Source organism: Neodiprion virginianus, chromosome 3, assembly GCF_021901495.1.
Source record: "Neodiprion virginianus isolate iyNeoVirg1 chromosome 3, iyNeoVirg1.1, whole genome shotgun sequence".
Lineage (NCBI taxonomy): Eukaryota > Metazoa > Arthropoda > Insecta > Hymenoptera > Diprionidae > Neodiprion > Neodiprion virginianus.
In genome coordinates, this window is record NC_060879.1 from 32,221,691 (window position 1) to 32,242,281 (window position 20,591).

General features: G+C 41.6%; 1 protein-coding gene across 6 annotated transcripts in view; it reads left to right on the plus strand.

Moving 5' to 3' along the window:
* The first annotated feature begins 747 nt into the window (after positions 1-747).
* LOC124300434 (voltage-dependent calcium channel type A subunit alpha-1) overlaps positions 748-20,591 on the plus strand; it is a 117,714-nt gene continuing 97,870 nt past the window's right edge. For all 6 annotated transcript variants that reach the window (XM_046754536.1, XM_046754538.1, XM_046754539.1 and 3 more), the window contains exons 1-2: positions 748-955; positions 2,030-2,178. The gene's annotated coding sequence lies outside the window, so the exon portion shown is untranslated. The remainder of the gene's footprint in view (positions 956-2,029; positions 2,179-20,591) is intronic.

A 20,591-nucleotide genomic window follows, 5' to 3' on the forward strand; every position in this document is an offset into this window, starting at 1 on the left:
CATTGATGGATGCTTCGTAAGTGCGCGTGTTTATATCCATACACATTCGTTACTGTATACACGGTAATATGGCTCTCAGCCAATAAGCAATTTACCAAAAAGCAATTTTGGTGATACGCTCTAGTGGTTGATCGTTTATTGACATCAAGTACATAAAAAAACTTAACTTTCCCGTTGCATAAATTCATCATCACACACTCCGGTAAAACCGTAAAACCGTACGTAACAGCACCAGGAAATATACTCCGTACATATTTGTAATAACTCCTCTATATTCTTCATACAAACGGTTGTTATAAGGCAAACAGTATAAGTGCCAGAATAAGTGATTTGACGTCGCACTATTAGATTCTGGTGCTTTTCATTGCGCAGGGAAAAAAATGTTTTGACACTTGACATTTTAGGTAGAGTCAAGTCCCTCGTGGTTTATTTCTTCACCTTCAATACGCGTCATTAATTTGTGAAGTTTCTTATTACTGTGGAATTATACGTCGCGTCGCGAACGTACAAGGGAGGAAATCGACGGCCGACCAAGACGCGCAGTTGCTATTTATTCCGCGATCGGTGTGTGTATTCATGCCCTAATTTCAACGTATGCGGTAGAAGGTTCATTCTCGTAAGAATGGAGCGAGGAAAACGAATATGTAGAAGAAACGTCCTTTTCCTATTCATCGACAAGGCCGTAGGCCGAACCTTTCGTGCCGATATCAACAGTAAACAAAAGAATGTGCGAGGTACACCACTGGCAGTCGACTCGGATCTCTCGCAGAGGCAGGAGTGCCGACGCGATTTTACGCGATTACACCTGATGTTTACCATCGTGTTTAATACGTGGCAATAATAATTGTGCTTCGAGTATTGTGAGATTTGCTTTTTAGTGAATTAGTCTTCTGCTCTGTGGTAAAGGGGATGTTTCCTCTTCGTCGATTCTAACGATAATTGGATTATCTGAATGGTAAACTTGAACATACCGGAAAAAGGATTTCTCGTCTCCAGATATTAGCATTTTAATAACGCGTGCATTTTGTCGACAAGGATAGTGCGGTGTCGACGCATTGAATTATTTGCGCGGAAACTCTCGGGGATATATCTGTGGTATATAACTATATACGTACCTATAGACAATTTATTTGATTTGAATATGATGGCGAGCAATTGCATTGTCTGTTTTAAAACTCACGCGGTGGGTGAACGATAAATGAATAATGCATGTCATTACGATAAATTTTTAACGATTCGATTGTAATGTGATCCGGTGAATGTGGGCTGTAATTTTGAAAATCGCGTGATCTAATCACCTGCTGGTATTGATCCGAAATATTGAGGTAATGCAGGTGTATCTCCTTAGAAGGTATAACTTATTATAGCTTGAGGCAATTATACGGAAATTACAAACGAAGCTTGATTTTATAATAAATGAAATACCGAAACACAAGGGGAAAAGAATACGATTTATTATTCTTTTAGAATTTTTTGCTTCTTGTTTATTCTTCCGAAATGAGTTTTAGGCTGGTGCGAGTATGTTTTATAACTTTCGATCCCTTACCTCCAAACTCCCCTCCCTCTCAACAAGATTGATTGTACGCGATAATAGGTTCCCACAGTTTCTGTATAAGTTTAAGATCACTTATATATTGAAAAAAATTAAATTAAATAACGATCGTGCGCAACAAATTAATATCACATGCTTTCTGTATACGATTTGCACTATAAATCGAAACGTCGAAACAATAAATACGGAGGTGGAAAAAAACAAGAAATCTAAGGGATTTGGAGATTGTCTTTGAGACGGCGTTTGGCGGTATGCGATTGGTTGTAACTCGCGATTGCGCAGGCGCTGGCTTGAATTTCATTGGTTACGAGCTTGCGGAGTTCGAAATTCAATTGAAAGCGCCAGTTAGTGTAGCGACCGTGCGGCGCTTGCAGGCGCTACGCGTAGCCTGCGTAGCTTTAGTTAACGGTGCGCGCGAGTGAATTTTTAGTGGATATCGAACAATCGTTCATGTGATAAATAATGAAATTATTCCAGAAAATCAGTGATAGTGGTAAGCAGCGGGTGGTGATTAATGTTGAAATAGAGGAATAGAAAAGACGACCAGAAGAATAGAATGCCCAGCTGACGGATACCCGATCTTTTTAACACTCAAGTGGAACTGAAGATTGCAGAGACGGTGGAAGGTAAGTTTTACAACGCAACAATTCAGTCTTTCATTGTCCATACCGAATTCCTCTCGTTACACTCGCTTGTATTCAATGAGACCAATTTTTGCTACCCCGTCGCCCCGCTTCTCTGTTAATTTTTACTACGATTTACCCATCTATCCGTAGGTTATAAAGCATTTTCCCATCGCCTGCTATACACGAAAAATTGTTCGTAATCAAACTTCCTCCGCACAATGCCGAGTTGACAGTTCAGTATTTGCAATATTTGCGATATTTTTAGCACGTATAGATAGAATACCTGTTGCGTACAAATTGGATCGGGTAGAGTATCTTGATCGGCAAGCGAAGTTTTTATCAGGTACAAAGTAATCTCAAAGGTTGGTGCTCGTCTGAGGACTTTCAACTACCGTTGAGAAGGAAATGTCATTCTGTGAGTCTGAATTACCGGAACGAGTATTAGTCCAGAGCAATCCACTCGACTCGACAATGTTCTCGACATCCTTTTGTTACTTTGTCGGAGGGGAAGCTGTTTGCAGATTGTGTAAGATCGTACCGATATATGCGCGGGGGTCCTTCAGGTGTGTTGGTTACAAGGAAAAATCTCGGCAATGAGGGTGGGATAAAAGAATAGCGAGGGGGGCAAAAGCGAGGGACCTACAATAGGCATTGGACGAGTATATAGCGAATGCGTCAGTTTTGCATTTGCAGAATTTCGGAATTCAAACGCCCCGAGTTTGACGAAGTATCGCAAATTCACTATCGATCTGCGGGTGTGTTACTTGGATAATTTTTAAATAAAATAAGTAAATAGAGTGGAACAAGTATGTAATTAAAATAAGGAACGCTGCAACAGGTACAAACAAATTTTCTCGCTTGTATTACGAAATCGTACGGCAGGAAACAATAAACTCCCTCGATTACTTCCCGCTGAATGATATCTACCCGCGAAGTGTTCATGTAAAAGTTGAGTGGAATTCTCTCGAACCAATGTTCACTTAAAGGTGTAGAAAGATACTCACAATTTGTTTTCAAACGAATTCAGAAGTCTCAGTAAGGCCTTATTAAATAAAAAAGAATAAAAAAAAAATGAAGTTGTTAAATTACAAGGGGGAAAAAATTTTGAAAGTCTACAGTAGAAAAAATGAGTGGTTTATTTCAATTCAACGATTGAATGTGTAATGCGTTCTAGTACGGTATAAGCGCTGCAGCACTTGAATTTTTCGATCGAAAAATAAGCTTAAAAAAAATTCAAAATAGCTATAACGGGACAATATACGGGGTAGAAATCCCAAGGGAGAACTAAGTTAAACATCTGAGAACGGATAAACATGGATAAAGATCAAAATACAAGACAGAAGAGATCTTAACATACGGAAATACCGAGTAACGCTAAACGTTTCAGATTCTACAGGTAGCATTGATCGGAGCAAGACAATATGCGATAGCAGCTTCCAGGTGATTTACTTGAAAAGTTGCCCAAGTCATGATGAAACTACGATGCACAATAACTCTCCGTTTATGGGCCCGGTAATAAGATAGTAGGTATATACACTTTTCAAATGGGTAAATTGACTTTCGGATGAGAATTGAGCTTGCAAGATATTATAACGAGGCAAAAATTAATGAGCAGAAAAATGACAGGGCGAAAGTAAAGGACTATTTATTAACGTGACGGGAGATTTCGATTTGCAAAAGCTCTACGCGCTCTAGCTGTCAGGTGCAAAAGTTGAGTTCGTAAAATTTGCAAAAAAATGAAAACGGTGATTAATAGATGTTCGGAAGAATGCCGGGGATAAAGAGGAATTGTTCGCGGATTCTCGCGCGGGTGACAAATTACGCGTACACCTAATACTCTCGGTTCACGGTCCGATTTCCGGTTCGTATTGTAGTCCTGTGAATTACCGACGGACCCAGTTGCGTCGGGTTCCCTCTTCATGGGCTCGGTCACTCCTGAAGTTGATTACCGAATCGCGGAGATAAGCATCAGCCGTCAACAATTTCGAGTGGAAGCACTAAAAGTAAATCAGCGAGAAATGACAAACAGCTAAAAGCGTTTCGGACCGGAAGGATCGAATAGGTTTTCGCAAATCAATACGGTTAATGGAAAATTGATTGTACACCACGCGCTGGACAAATCACCGATGCGTGGTTGAAATTAAAACGTAGAAGCGAATCACTTGTATCATAGTTGCTGGTATTTTTTTGGCTGGATGTGAAGGTTCTTGCAATCGTGAAAAAAAAAGAAATGTTAAAAAAAAAGTCACAGCTTTTAACACACATGAGCAGGAATAAAATTTCATGAGCTTATGACGGGCAGTGAGAGTAATTGAATGGAGGTTTAGCTTAGTAAAGAGAATGGATAAATGTAAAATAAAGAAGAAATAAAAATCGAAAATATAATATTAACATTATTATTATTACGTATATAATACTTTATATATATTATTAACAGAGCGCGCTAAAAGTGTGTGGAAAGAACTCTGGCTAATTTTTATTCCACCTGCAGAGATTTTTAATCTTAGAAAGTATGGCAAACTGGAAATTTTTCAGTTGTCGACTTAAAATGTTCACAATATATTTACAGATGATTATTTCTTATCGTATAATCCTTCTACTCACGAAAATGCCATGTTTGTGCGTTATAGTTATAAAAAGAATAAGAATTCTGAAAAATGCTTCGTGAGCAGGATTTGTGAAAGGTGGTATAAATTGAGCCCTGTATATAAAAATAGAAGGGATGAAATTCGCCGGTATAACTGAGATATATGTATACCGGCCGGGTGATGGGTATGGATGAGAATAAGACGCATTGAAGTTTACAACTGTGGAAAATGGTGTTGGGTCGCGTCTGACTTGTCGTGCGTCAAGAGATAAAAAATATTGGCTCAGAGTGAGGATTGTCAAACCGGTTACGAACTCGCGAAGCTAATCCTCAATTCGATGTTATTGATTTTTGCACCAATCATGTTTTATCCGAAGATAAATATACGCTGCAGGCGTTCCACATTTATTGCGTGCAAATAATCGAGTACCTGTAAAAAAATTGGTGTGAAAATTCTCGTGCTGTTGATTTAGTCCACAGTCGAAGCTTTTCAAATGAATACGAATCCGCGGCATTCATTCAGCTGCAAATCATATTGGGTCGAAGAAATAAAATCGCGAAGAGAGCCATTCACAATTTGGAATAAATAAATTGCTAGAAATGTAAAAATACGTCGCAACTCAAACGAATAATTTATCCAACGTTCTGTAAAAAGTCTACATAAGTATGTATATCTTGAATAAACGAAACTCGCAATGTTGAGTAAAGAAATTATTATTAGTCGAACGCAATGAGTTTTCAAGTTTCTAACAAAATCTTCTCTTCTACTATATCCAGCTCATTTCCGTAGAATCAAATAAATATACAGTCGGTAAAAAATTAAATGGACCCATAGTATATTTATTTTTTTATGTTCATCCATGCAGATGAAAAATGCCGTATAATGTTTGTTTGTTTTTTTTTTGCGTCAAAAGCCACTGTCGAAACTTTGTTATGGAATATTGGAGGTGAGAAATAAATGAGAGAGTTCGATTAAAAAAGTCTTCGACCTCACGCCAGAGCTCGATTAACCGGACTTCCGGTACTTGTCTTTCTTCTCTGCGTGTCAGCGGTAAGCTCAATCAAACTATTTAATTAAACTTTTGGCGAACCTGCTGCGATTATGCTACTCGAGGCTCTCTGTGAAAAAATTTGCTCGCGACTTATGATTATCGTTCAGAGTCTGCCGTTCGCTCGAGGAATATGATGCCTGTCTGGTAATTCTCTCCACATGAACGCCTGCGTGGGAATATTTAACGACCGCTTGTGTAATGGATACAAGTAATTCCAGTAAGACGTAAATATAATAGCTGTGCGGAAAGTCATACTTGGTGCGTGCCAGATTATACGCACAGCAGGCGGATACCCGTTAAACTTTTGATACCATCGGATATACATTCGTTTCCCTAATCGAGGCTCTGAATATTATGAACTTAGTTGCTACAAAACAATGGATACAGGTAACCTTGCATGTTTGAGATAGGCAAATTAAGGATTAATAAATCCGAACGATATCTTTTCAGGTCTCAAGCCACGCGTGTTACTTATGCATTTTGAATAATTCAATGAATTCGGTGTGAACGATGTTCGCGATTTCGCATAATTTAACTATGTAAAATGTACCTGGTCTTTTTCTTCGGAATTTCGACTTCTTAGTTTGATAGTTTCTTCGCTAATCGTAGGACCAAATCAACTGGGTTTATGCGGACATTTCACTCGTCGTGCTTTGCTTTTCTATAAATTGGTTCTGTTAAAATAATTTTTCTGCGAATGGAATTATTAAAAAAAAACCTAGGATCTCGATTAATTGGTTTGTCGTTACACATCTTCTGTACAAATATTTTTACAAATCAGTCCTTACATTTAACATTCCGACCATGCATTGACTACTGTGCCTTTTTTTCACATAGGAAAGTTCTCGATTATAATATTTGTTAGTACACATATATTTGTTCATACTTCAACCAAATATTTGAAACTAAGCATGGCACAGCTCGTTATAATTCTCTCTTTATTGTTTCTCGCACAATTCATTCCGAGCATAAAATCTGACAGATTTTTCTCGTGGTCCGCAACAATTCCCTGAGATATTTTTTCAGACGAAACGCTGTAACTTCTGGAAAGAATCACTTCGGGGTATCGGTAGGAGTTATTATTATTAATTCTTTCGTAACGATAACCCTGAAGCGTCTGTTATATCAAACGTTGATTCGTAACTTTTCATTTCGACAAGTCTCGGCGAGGCATTACGAGACTGAGCCGGGATATCTCTCTTCCTCGATTTTCCGGCTACATTCAAATTCACCCTGTTGCTTTATTCGCACAGGCCGCAGGGAGCTGCCGGCTTACGAACTGACAGGGTGCGCCAACGGTCGATACGCAATCAGAGCCCGTCTGTCTGCAGTCGGACCTTACACCTTACACCTTACACCTTACACCTTACGCCTTACGCCTTACGCCTTGCGTCTTACGCAGACGCTTTTCCACACGCACAACCCGACACGAAGCACTAAGGCTAAGGTATCGTGCCGAATGATACACCCCGGATCACCACCTTCGTAACGCGACCGCTGCACTGCTGAGATTCCTATCCGAGTTCGCGTTAATTCGACCCGTCATATTACACCGGCTACCTGGGTAAACCAACCCTCTGGGATTAGGGGAAGGCATTCGCCTCCCGTCTTAAGTGTATTATACGTTCGTTAGAATTACACGTAATGGACGGCCGATGCATGGCGGTGTGAAATTTTTTGTCGATTACATCCCGTAATGTCGGTACGATATTTGGCGACGCGATACAATTGTTCTTGTCTGATAAGTTTTGTGGAAAAGGGGAAATCAATCGTTTCCCGTTATCGCTAGTCGATGAAAGTATCGTCTACTAACCATCTATCAAGTTTCACATTCATTTTGCGTTTGCAAATTTTTTACTATAATTGTATTTGCTGAATCGATGGTACGGATGATACTCGTCGTCTGAGAGAACATACAATTTATTGTACCCTCTTCGTTATTTGAATCGAATGAATCGTCGATCGGAAATCGTCGGACAAACGAATCCCTTAGTAAATTTAGGATTTTAACTTCACTGCGGCATTGACAATAATCATATACTACCTCCTAAAAGAAAATCAAATTCGTTACACCTGACTGATTTTGAAATGTTGTAAAATCGCGGACTTTTAAAAGTTGAACAGTAATCGGTACAAATTATATTACCTGAAATACTACCGTTGAAAAAAGTTGACAAATATATCGGACAAATTTTGAGGGAAAATTTTACCGCGGGTCGTGTTTTTGGCGATACACGGTACGCTAGGTATAGAAAGAATAATTGATTCCCCCGAGAGTTTGAAGGTTTTCACCGGTCGAGCCATCGAGCCGCGGCTTACCGCATGAAAGCAGCGTTCGCGGCTGCAGGAGGGATATTTGAGAATTGTAGAACGCGACGACGACGTCGGCCGATGTTCTGATTGGATCAGCCGGAGTTTAGCTTGGCCATCGGGGGTCAATGAGGAGGCGGGCGACACGTGTATGCAAGCAGTGTGACCGTTGTCGGTGTTGGGAAAGCGATGCGCCGGTTGATACCACATCGCCACATGTAGGGCTGCTCCCTAACATTGTAATCAACTCTTTGATGTCCGCAGCAGTCTGACGTGACGCGATCTAAATTACCCTTAGACGCCCCCGAGTCTGGGTTACGTCGTCTCCGAGTCCTGTACGCGACGATACGCCACAGGCCCCCCTTTTACCCCGGCGATTTTCCCAAAATTCTCGAAGGAAATTACCGAGATCACGATGGAAAAAGTTCTTCACCTTTCTCCAGATTTATCGATTCCATGTGTTTTCGGCCGGTGTTACCGAAAACTTGCGGATCTCTGACTCCGAGGGTCGAAGGGCGGAGAATTTCAATCATCGTTTCACCGTATTATATGCGCGAGAGGATTCGCCAAACCAAATTTTCTAGGGTACTCGTTCATAGAAAACCCGGGGAACAACCCCATTAATTACTTTTATCAAGTCGACTGTGAATTGAATCGAAACAATATAGGCGAACGGAGAAATTCAGGGGCTTGACAATTTGTCGCAAGGCCGACTTAATTGTTCCGGGATCAAACGTCGCTGCGGAGTTTCGGGATCGCTGGCGTATGTATGCGGTATATATACACACGTGCCTATAACTGTATGTTCGGCAGGGTTCGTCATAGATATCGCAACTCGTTCGCTAACTCGCTCGACTCGAGAAGGCTTTCCATTATTGTTACGTAACTGCGTGCAGCTTGTTCAGGTTACAGTTTCTAAGGTTTCTCCCATCGGAATCGCGGGACCAAATGCCTGTGCAAACAATTGGCAATAGCTATGTCTCCGATGCCAAGAAGTGTTTTATTCGCGTTCTTTTTACATCGGTTGCGTGGAAATCACGTCCGCTTTTGCACGCTCTGTTTTGTTATTCATGCCTGCATTATTTTCACTTTTTTTTTTTTCCTCTTATTTTTCTTCTCCCACTTCACGCATCGATTTCACCCTCTTATTCTTCATCTTCTCCATTCTCTCACACCGCTGCTACGTCCCTCCGTGTTTTTATTCTATGTGCCGTTTTTGTTCATTCTACCGATCGTGCGAAATGTGTTTGTTATCGAAGCTAAACATTCCACAAACAATTTCCCCGCAGTATAGCAAGTGTATAACGGGTCTTAGAATGAATTACCAAGCAGCGATCTGTATTTGATGATCCTGGAATTTTTTGCATCCTGCATTCGTTAGAAATGACGGTTTTTGTTTTTTTTTTGACGTTTTTTCGTTGATCCACAGCAATATCGATACCGTCGAAAGAATTGAAACTAGACTTGAATCTGTTCTCCGTATTCGAATCTTCGTCCTCTTTTTTCGAGTCCACACCGCAGAAGGTGAATTAATTTGCAGCTGACGATCGAATAACGTTCAGGTTGGCAAGCTGTTTGGTGGTGGGCAGAAAAAGAGTAAAAATATAATAAAAAAAACTCATGACGACGCGTCGTGAGCAGATGCAGGATTGGAATATACGTAGGGAAATCCGGGAGAGAGGGTGAGCGTTAGTTCGTGAAATCTCACGCCGAAGTTGGAAATTTCGATTCGCTATTTGAAATTCACCTTTTTGTGCTCGAGCTCGCAACAATTATAAGTAAGTTTCCCCTGACATATTTGTGCTTTTCTATGCTTTTTCCATGAAACTTATATACACGTGAAAATAGGCGTTACATACCGAAGGAAAGCGTGAAAGGGAAGCAGAATTCGCGCGACGGTAGTTGCTCCGTTGCCTCTGAGTAAAGCTTCGCTAGAGCCGAAATCTATTTACTTTCAGGCTTCAGGCTTGCCAGATTAAGAGAAAGGGAACTTGATCGCTGGCTGCTTAGCCCCGTTCCGCAGGTGTCCGTTCAGCTTGTATACATGCACGGTATTCACGAAAGATTCGAAGTCCTCAGGGACGAATCCCTGAATCGTGGATGGGGGAAAATCTGAGGCAAATATATTCCGTCCACGTTTCTGATGACGGCCGGCTGAACGTTAAGCCACTCATTTTGGGCCTCTGTGCCCCGCGTTTGATGCAGAATTCAACCCGACTAAATTCAAAGCGCCGCGGTACCTATTAGCTAGCCGTGCAAATTAGCTTAGCCTGTGTAACATCCGCGAGCATACACGCGTATCTGTATACATATTTATATCATATATCGTCGTACATAATGCTATATTGTGTGGCAACCAACCGCGTTACGCTTCGGCCCGTGAATATACGTGCACGATGCATAATGTTAAGGGATTAAAAATTTCTCAAATTCGTTTGTATCACGCTGATGCGATGAATATGGCGTAGGTACTCGACACTTGTTAGATCTTTCGTGACCCGCTTATGCTACGACTTAGGTACATTATGCTACAAACTTTGCAAGTTGGGTGGTTGAAGAGTCCGAGCAAAGAGACGCCGTGCAGGCGACGTCGAAAAAAAAGGGTGACAAAAAGGAATCCTGACGAAAAATCGTAATTCAATTCCATCGATTGTAACCCGAGAGCGGATTAGGGGGTGCGACGTCATTCGTAAAATACAGAAAAGCTCGGTCTAGGGAAGTCAATCTTAATTTACCAAGGAAGAAATGGTCGGGATTTCAGTAGCTGTGATATCGAGTCCTCGATCCCCGTAGCGAACGTCGCGTGTACTTCGGTATGGTTGGTAACGTGTGTAAGCACAGCTGACTGCAGCGTTAACTCTCGGCGTCCCGGAGAGCGAGAGACAAATCCAGGCTAACTTTGGGAGTGCATCCAAAGTCCTGACGAGCAAGTTCACTTTGTGTATCACAGGGACGTATACGCGCGAGCAGACGACGAACGCATCGAGCCCGCGAACCACGTGCATCGCCAGGCTTTCGTCGGTGGGTTGAGACGGTGTTCACCACATTGGCCTCCAGGTCCCAGGTTCGTCGATCGATGCCCGGGGCACGCTCTATATATAGCTTGCTCTCTCCTGCTGACGGATATCAGGGACTTAGCCCTTGACTGATTGTGGGCACTTTTTGGCGAACGGCGATCTATCGGAGGGTGGGTGGTGCACCAGATGTAGCACTTTACGTCCTGTTTAAGGGCCCGCAGCTGTGCTGTTACGATTTTCTGCACGGGATGAAAGATGACCGAGCGAAGGGAAGAAAGAGGAAAAGAAAAAGAATCTTTCCTCAATCAGACCTTTGACCGTGAATCAAACGATTCTCGATTTCGCTCGTACCTTTTGTGCCTTGTTGCTGTTTATCGTCGCTTTTCATCGCTTCTTGCACGCCCTGTACTCACATTCTCCTCGCCAACGGATGGGCATTAGATCTGGTTGATGAACAAGAAGCATGCAAATTCTGGTCTGAAGCGTCGGACCAGCTTATTCATGACTCTGGAGATTGTTGCATCGCTCGAGTTTCCCAGGTATAACAGTTTCAATGTTGGTTTAGAGGAATACGCGATCAACGATTCCCTTTGTGTTTGAAATTGTTTTGTCACAGTGCTACGTACTTTACCCATTCAATTACTCTCTGGTTGATTTACTCGTCTACGCTTACGCCGCCATTTTCTTCATTCTGTTTCATTACCGGTGATAATTAACAAATCGAAAAGAAACGTATAAATCTACAGCGCATTCGCTAAAGAATTACAATTCGTGCCTGCGTGTACACCTGAGTATAATTAATGATGTAAAAAATATTACACAGCGGTCCGGAAAAACATCGTTGAAAATATTCTTGCACGGTTATATTGGATTACAAAAATGAACTATATTTTTAATTCATTCCAGCTGTGGCGAAGCGTAATTAGGTTGTGTAAAGCCAGTACCGATGTGTACCAAAGTCCACTCCACTCAAAGTACGTTCGTATTACCTCCGGGTTTTCTAACCCCTTTGCTAAATCCGCTTTGTACCTACTTGAGCTTTCACGGCAAAGTTCCTCAGCTTACGATGGACGGAGAACATTCGCCTGTTGAGTCTGACAGTTCTGGGACGATCGGTGGGAAATGGAATTTTTGTGTTTTATGAAATTGGGTGACGGGTTGAGATTGTGCGGGTAAAAATAGATCGCTCGCGATTGTAGGTCGATAATTTCGACTTATTCTTGCATGTCGAATGGATCTGTGCGTTTTGATGACTAGAATTGAAATTATCCGCATTTCACTGCGGCAATTGCTTTTATATTACCAATATTTTTTCTACTCTGTCAACGGTTTGCCTAATTCAATTTTTACCGGCGATTGATCTTTGTTAGCAGCTGAAGTACCGAGTTGGCAAGCAACGGAATTGTGAAAGCAACAAAATCATACATAGTATTAAAGTTCGAAACCCAAGTTTGGATGGTCGGATGTTCGGAAAGTGACGTCATCAAATTTTTTTTTCTCTTGACGTCATCGATCCATATAGACGATAATCAGCTAGCCGAATTCCTCAGTCTGGAAACCACCGCGCAGTAGAGCGGACGGATGAAAATCGCGCTCTGCAGATTTCGAGTACCGGGTTCTCTACCTCCTGGATCCTGCGTTTCGGGTCCGCTTTCTGATGCAACTCGAGTTCCAGGACAAGCGCTCCGTAATTCTGGCTGTCCAGGTCCTTGACCTGGTGACTTTTGACTATCAGGACTAATTTTCATGTTTACAATTTTGATTATTGAAAACGTCATGTTTTGTACCATCAAACCAATATGCATGCTTCAGATAACATTTTGAATCGGAAAAATAAACCGAACGACCAGGATCAACAAATTGCGACTGGCGAGTAGTTGGCATAGTATACATAGGAATACACGACAATAACGTCGTTCAATTAGAGCTAAAATTGCTGTGCGTCGTGTTTCAAATCTGTTAGCACTTAGCTGATTGTTCCGTGGTATTTTTTGACGAAATTTATTGTCATAAAATCACAATACGTTATACTTACATGCATGTGTAAACGTAATCTTTAACATTATACAGGAAGAATCGTACGGGCAGATTCGGTTTGCGTCACATGCACAAAGGCAGTGTTCATTCTATATACTGTGAAGCAAATATCAGAATTTTTTGGGGAGTCCATCGTGCCCCAGTCTCCCCTACAACTATGTCATATTATATGGTAAAACACTGACAACTAGTAAGCGAGTGCACGAGCACAAAAACCAGTTACACTAGGCATCCGACCCCGAGCGAGACTTTTAAAGTTAGTTGATATGAAACGATCAGGGTTAAGGTGCCGTTTTTTTGGCTACGTTTCGACTATGCAGATTGATAAATCTATTTCCATTTGGGGGAATGTTTCCTCTGACATTCAAGTTGACCCTGCAGTGTGCTTGACTTCCAAATCTTCCGTCGCGTGACATTCGCGTCTCGTTCATACAGCTTCGTTAAACGCCAAGTGAATGTTATCATCGGAGAAGGTGACGTGAGGCTAAAAAATTTGGCGAAAGAAAACATTTTTCATTGGCAAAAAATGGTCGTTCAGTGTCGATGTGCTTGTGAAAAAGTCATACATTCTATTGTGTTAACTTCCGTACACCTCGACACGTGTGGTAATGGCCGATATATCTTTCTGGGTATATTCAATGGACATAAACTCTTCTGGGCGCAAGTCACGGCCCACCTGTTGCGAGGGTTAAGCTTTTGCATTTCACGTACACTGTTTGCGACCAGAGAAAACATAACGACATGAACACAGGTGACAGTGAAATGTTTGTCGTTCAGATATAGCAAATCGTTCACACGCAACTAGTCATTCGATATTTGCCCGAATGAAAATTAGTTGATAGGCGAAATTGACGCTTGAATAATACTGTGTTGAAAATTATTACGAAACTTAACAGTCGTGTACTTTATAAGCAATACCTCAAATCAATTAGCTGCTTATGGTATTTGTTAGGGTGGCGGCTTAGCTCCACCTTGAATTCATTTGAAAGTCCACCTTTGGACGATTGGTATCCAAGGTAAAACGAATTACCGTAGCAGAAGTCGTTGGCTTTATTGAAACGTCAGTCGCGTCGTTTAGGATGATAAAAACTCAGTCTTTTTCCTGTTTGCAATGCGCTTCTGTTATTTTGATTCAACATGGAAATGGGACGGTGTTATTCTTTCGATCGAAAAAGTTACAAAAACACGGTAGAAAGCTCAGCACAAAACGTTGAAGCGGCTTTACGCTTACGCTGCATCATATATAGCCGGAGTAATGAAGGAAGTTATAACTTGGCTTAATTATTTCGAAATTTTATCATTTATTCAAGCTTAAGACGGTGGATATCACGTCTGAATTTTAGGCAAATCCTGTCGTTAATTACCTTCTTTATAGCTCTGGATATGGTAATTAGTTTCGTATTAAAGACTGAAAGTTGTGCGGGTGTAATTTTCGTCCGAGTTTTGCATACGGTATGAACCAAGAATAATTTTCCATTCTTGACAAATTACCCTGCACGGGATGTCAAATGATTTTTTGATTTATACTGAACGCGTACCGGAGTACCTCGAGGTGCATGTTTTTCTTTTTTTCTGCTTTTTTCTCCGAAAAACGAATTCAGCAGCATTCTTCGTAACATTGACTCGAGGGCCACGTTCTACACGAAAATCGATAATTCTCTCATCGCAATGCAGAACGATGATCGGAGCCTACGAGAACTTGAATTCAATTTCCGGTTCAATAATTTTGCCAGCTTAATTCTACAACCAGCTCGATCCAAAATACCCTAAGCCATTTCAAAATAGACGCTCGTTATATCTCACCCTGTTAAGGGGTCGCCTTAATCGATTTCGACGTTGACGTATAATCTTCACAGCTTAACAGCCCCATTCTATATGCAGTTCCGAACGAAAACACTACAACCTATTTTCACTTGACGCAGGAATAATGAAATGGCACGGATTGTACGAAATCGCAATAGTAAATCCTTCGAATACGTGTCCTTTCTTTATTTCTGCGTCAAATGAAAACGAATCGGAGTGTTTTCGTTCAGAATCGCGTACAGGACGGGGCTCTCAAGCCCTTTTTCGAGCTTGAGATACGTGGACTTCGATATTTGGCAGATATATACGTCACCCTCGAAATCGACCAGAGCACGGACTTAATAGGTGTACGGAAATCGATTCGAACATTTTTCGTCGGCTATTCCCTCCCTCAAAAGTTGAACCTGCAATCACGGCGTTATACTGCAGCACCTCCGTAAGACTTGAGTCCTGCAGGAATAGTTCGGTTCGCCTCTAGCGTGTCGGTAAGATATTAGATAATCCACACGCTACCGTAAGCCTCGTGTCTATATATGTATATGTATATGTATATGTATATCGTATACAGGGTCTGGCTGCCCGCGGGGTGCGAAGGCGTAGGTACCGGATGGCCGTGTTTCGTTGGTAGGCTGAGTAAAAGAGGTAGAGGCTAAGAATTATCGCTCGTTGAGACCTAGGCCCGTGACGAAAGATCGATATTGCTCAGAGCGAGGCGGATGCATGCAGGTATACCTGTAACACGGTATTGTGTACGGTACACGTACGTAGGTATAAAGAGAGACGTGGTGCAGGTTTGAGCCTCGGCAAAAAGCTCGTACCGGAAAATATGAGAAGCTATTTTTCACAGCTATTAGGTGTGTATTGTGGCTCCGGAATGCGGCAACGGCGTTAGCTGAAACATATCTACGATGCACATAAGTCTTGCAATATGATAGATTGAGGAAGCGGCGAAGGGGGGACCTCGGGTCTTATCAATGCCGACGGGGAACGAGAGCGGTGATTTTGTCGGAACGGGATTCGTTTTGCACCGCACCCTCGGCGAATCCTGTCCATCAGGATTCTACACCTTCGAGAGAAATGCCTGTGTTTACAGGAATTACCCACCCCACGTCCCCCGCCGAGGTGGAGGGCGAAATCCTTTGTCGCGTTTCTCGGGAGGAATTTCTGTTCCGAGTGGTGGGACCTGCGTCGAACGTTTTCGATAACCGACCGAAAGCAAGACTCGCGAAAATCTCGGGCCGCATAAATTGTGGATCCGTAAACGTTTCGCGGTCGTTGAAGGAGATTGGAAAGCGCGTTTCGTGCGCACGAAATTTATTGTTGATTATTAGACCGAACAAGGCACTTGGTTCCGTTTTCACCCTGTCGCCAGCGCCTCTCGCCGGATCTCTAATTCGTTATTTCGCCACGTTTCGTCCGCTCGACATTTTCGGTTGTAACGAACTACGGGGGGAAGGAAAATCGAAAGACAGACGTAGTGTGAAACGTGAAATTACTTCTAGATCCGTGTTTTATCGCAGGATCTTCCTTGTTCTGGTGTTCAACTCATCGGATTGCTCTACCGAGAACAGCTTGATATTGATTGCCCCGTTTGGCCCACTCTATACCTAACGGAGAGTACGAAAAATAGAAAGAAGTAGAGAAAAATGGAAAGGAATTGACAAGGCTGGGTCGGTTCGGGGCGCGTTGATCTATTGTTCTATTGCACCGATCGATATTCGAAAAGGGTATTTTTATCGCGTGTTGTGAACACTGTGAGGAAGATTTTTAGCGAAAGAAAAATACGAGGCGAAAGTAATAAGACGAGGAGGTTGATTGCGAGTCCTGGAAAAGTACAATGCAGCTTACAAGGAGAGTAAAAATTGGATGAAATTATGTATTTTTTATATTATACCTGGGCGGTACCACAATCTCAGCGGCGATATGGAAACGTTAGCGAAATGTAATAAGGTACAGGACGAACCACTGACTGAAGGTTTCACCTCAGGGCCTCACCTAAGGGTAACCGGAATATGTAACCCTCGCATATCGCGTCGAGAGAAAAGGTACGGGGGAAAACATGAACAAAGAAATGGGGGAAATGTAGTAAACGAGAGAAAGTGGATCCAGGGTGGGAGTGGCGCGAGGGGGGCAAAGTGGATTTAGGACAAAATGGAAAACCATAAATTTTAAAGGTTGATACACGTCCTCGCTGCTTGTCCACACAACGATAGACACGGCGTGTCCGATGCGTGTTTCCTGCCTGAAACCACGCAGGACCTTTTCTTGGATCTTATTTTCAGCTACGAAGAAAAATTTCGCCTCGTATCCTATCATAGGATATCAATAAATATTCTTGGCTTATGTTCGTAAAATTTTTTTTGTCATTAATCGATTACTCGCTTCGACGCTTAGACTTATCAATTGTTTGTGTTTTCTCACGGTAGGAATCCATACACAGTACAAATATCCTCGAGTATACGAAGTTGAAAAAAGTGCTCAGTTGTTGCCGGAAGCTCGTTGCGTTATTGGGGGGAAAAATGTCTGTAAGTACGACGATCCTTGTACAGGTGGTTCATTTTTTTCTAACTTCTTTCGTAAGGTTTTACTGTTCCACGAATCCCTTCGTCTTTTATTTCCCATTAGCTCTCTTTAAAAATTCTTCTTTCCCTCCGGCAACTTTATACCCATGTACACTTTGTATAATGTATATGATCTCAGGTTGCACGGATTTTCAAGTTACGGAAGCGTTATACTTATCCCTGCTAAAAATGCCAGATAGAATTAATAATTTCATATTAGAATCGTCAGAGAGCATCAGAGATCCGGGTTAAGTGACGATACAGCAAATTCGGTTTTTGAATGTATATCTAATGCGAATTTAACAGTCTCTATATCAGGCTTTTTATGCATTCATCGGAGAAATTGTCGTCTCCAACAATAACAGTTTCGAAAATTTTAATATCCATTTTCACCGTTCTCATTATTGTGTTCTTTAATAAAATTGAAGCAAAGAAATTGGAGTAAAAAGATATATGTATTATGTAATGAAAAGAAACGTAGAATGGATCAAACAATTTACCCACCCTTGTATATATTAAGTGTTACATACCAGAATCTCTTTTTTTTTTCATTCGAATGAACAGATCGGAGAGAAAAGTTCACATGCCGTGTAGTATCTACGTACTATACATTCGTAACGAAGTTTTCGACGACTCTTGACATCATTCCTCGCGCTGATTACGAAATACTCACTGATTGTGAAAAGCTTTCAACTAAGGACCGATTGTGAGTCTATTCGAGAGAGAGAGATTATGAAAGTTGGGCTAGTTTCACCAGCGTGTGATCTTTGAGACTCCGATAAGCTGACGAATCATCATCATCCCAAAGTTCCTACGGTTCTAGGATTTGTTTAAAACACACGGGTGAGTTGCCAGTTCCTGAAACTTCAAACTTCGGGATTGTAATCGTGACGTGGCATTGTGTCAAAGTAAAGCTGCAGGACAGCTTAAAATGACGCAACTTCGTATCGTCGAAGGAAACGAAGCAGCTAACGTCGGTGTTTCTTTTTCCTGGTATCCTCAAAATATCTGGTTACATTGAGGGGACTAGGGAGGCTTAAATGACGGTTGAAAAATTCGCTAAATTGAGCTCAAGGGGACTAGGAAGGCTTTGACGGCTGAAAATGTGGAAAAAATTCAATTCGCCTTTATGAACTACTGAAAAAAACATGCAATTTTTTTTATGTTTCAATTTGATTATCACATTTTTGTCGATGAAAATCAGTCGTAAACATAAAAAAATATTTATAATAAAACTAGATATAGTGCGTTGAAGACAATCGTGCGTCTAACTTTCTAATTTTACGCCTGTGGTACATGTTTACACGCGTTTTTCTCTAAACATCGTTTGTCATTAAGTTTACCACGATAACTCAAAAACGCCTCAAGTTATTGCCTCGATTTTATTTATTGTTCAAATAAAGATAACAATTTCCCTCACATATTGAACTGACCTCTATATAAAAAAATTAATTCTTTCGTGCTGGTATAATAATAAATATAGCAAATTTTTCGTGTCTCAAATTATTAGCCGTAATTTTTTTTAATTTTGACATCTTTTTACAAATTGTAAGTTCTATCTACGTAGGCGAATTCCCCTGATGGAACGTTGTTTGAAAATTTTTTAAATTACGCTCGATATATCCCTTATTCATAAATACTTTTTACTAATACCGCTGATTTTCATCGGCAAGAGTATGACGTATAACTTGAAAATAAGAAAAATCGCGAATGTTTTCTCAATTAATCATAAACGGCATTTGAATTTTCACCTCATTTTTCGCCGTCAAAGCCTTCCGGGTCCCCTCAAAGCCAGCTGTAGCGGTGAAAGGTGTCAAGAGTGTTCGGAACCACCGTTGACCACTTCAAGCGAAGAATCCCACGTGCGTCGAATGATTATGCGTCAAAGTGAGGCGTCCCGAGCTTTCGGCCCGACGTTAGGACGGCTCGTGTTTGCGACACACCCATGCGCCGCTTTTCTTGTTATATCTTCTCTGTTTGCGCCCCTAAATCACCTCCTTCCTTCCTCTCCTCCGCACCCATGAGAACCTCTCTATCCGCATCGCCTTTTTTCCCGGTGCGAGCGAGCGAGCGAAAGTAATTTTATCACCGTCCTTGCGAAGCTGAAGCAGGCATTTTATGGGGAAATAATTCTCTAATGGCGTGTGTATTATAGTACATGTGGAAGTCAGCCATCGTACCGCGTGGCGTTGACGGAGCCACGAGCCTGTCGTCTAGGGCAATTATTACTGTAATCTAAATCTAACATCTGATCGTTGAACCTGGTATACGGAGGTCCGGTAAGTGCTGGTTATACGAGGAACGTGAGTGCGGAGCCAGTCGTACGTCGTGATCCTATGTTTTATTAATTCGCTAATGCCGATTGATGCTGAATTGATCGATAGGCGGGAGAAAACGTGGCTAAAAAATCGCTGAGAAACTAAACATCGGTGCACTTAAATATTGGGAGTGATCGATCGTTACTCGATTCATATTTTTATACTCATTTTCACATGGTTACGTATGTACAATCAAACAATACCGCCTGTGGAATTTTTTTTTCCATGATTGATGCAAAGTGTGAGAAGAATTGAATATTTCAACAGAATATGGTAAAATCGGAATGTGTGTGTACGTACATATGTCATATGTCTGCCGGATTCACCGTAATCATGTACCTCCGTTTCGCGACCGTACGTTGAAGAGAAATTCCCTGAATTCAGGACGGAATTTCCACTTCAATCAGTGGTAATCCGTCGGCGCGTAAAATTTCATTAGCGGTATTTTCTCGTTCATAAATTGTCTGGATGACCCGCACGTTGAGCAGAACAGTGCAACGCGACGTGAAGAAAAAGAAAAAAAGGCTAAATTCAAAAGAGATAGAGAGAAAGAGAGACGAGTTAGAGGGAAAGAGGAACGACGAAAAGAAAAGGAGAAGAAATTTTTAACGGTCGATAAAAGGGGATCAGCAAATTTCTCGGAGTACCGATAGTTAGAGTCAATTGGGATCAGAGGCCGGCTTAACAAACTGATGCCGTCTCAGTAAGTGGTTCTGACGCCCGGATGT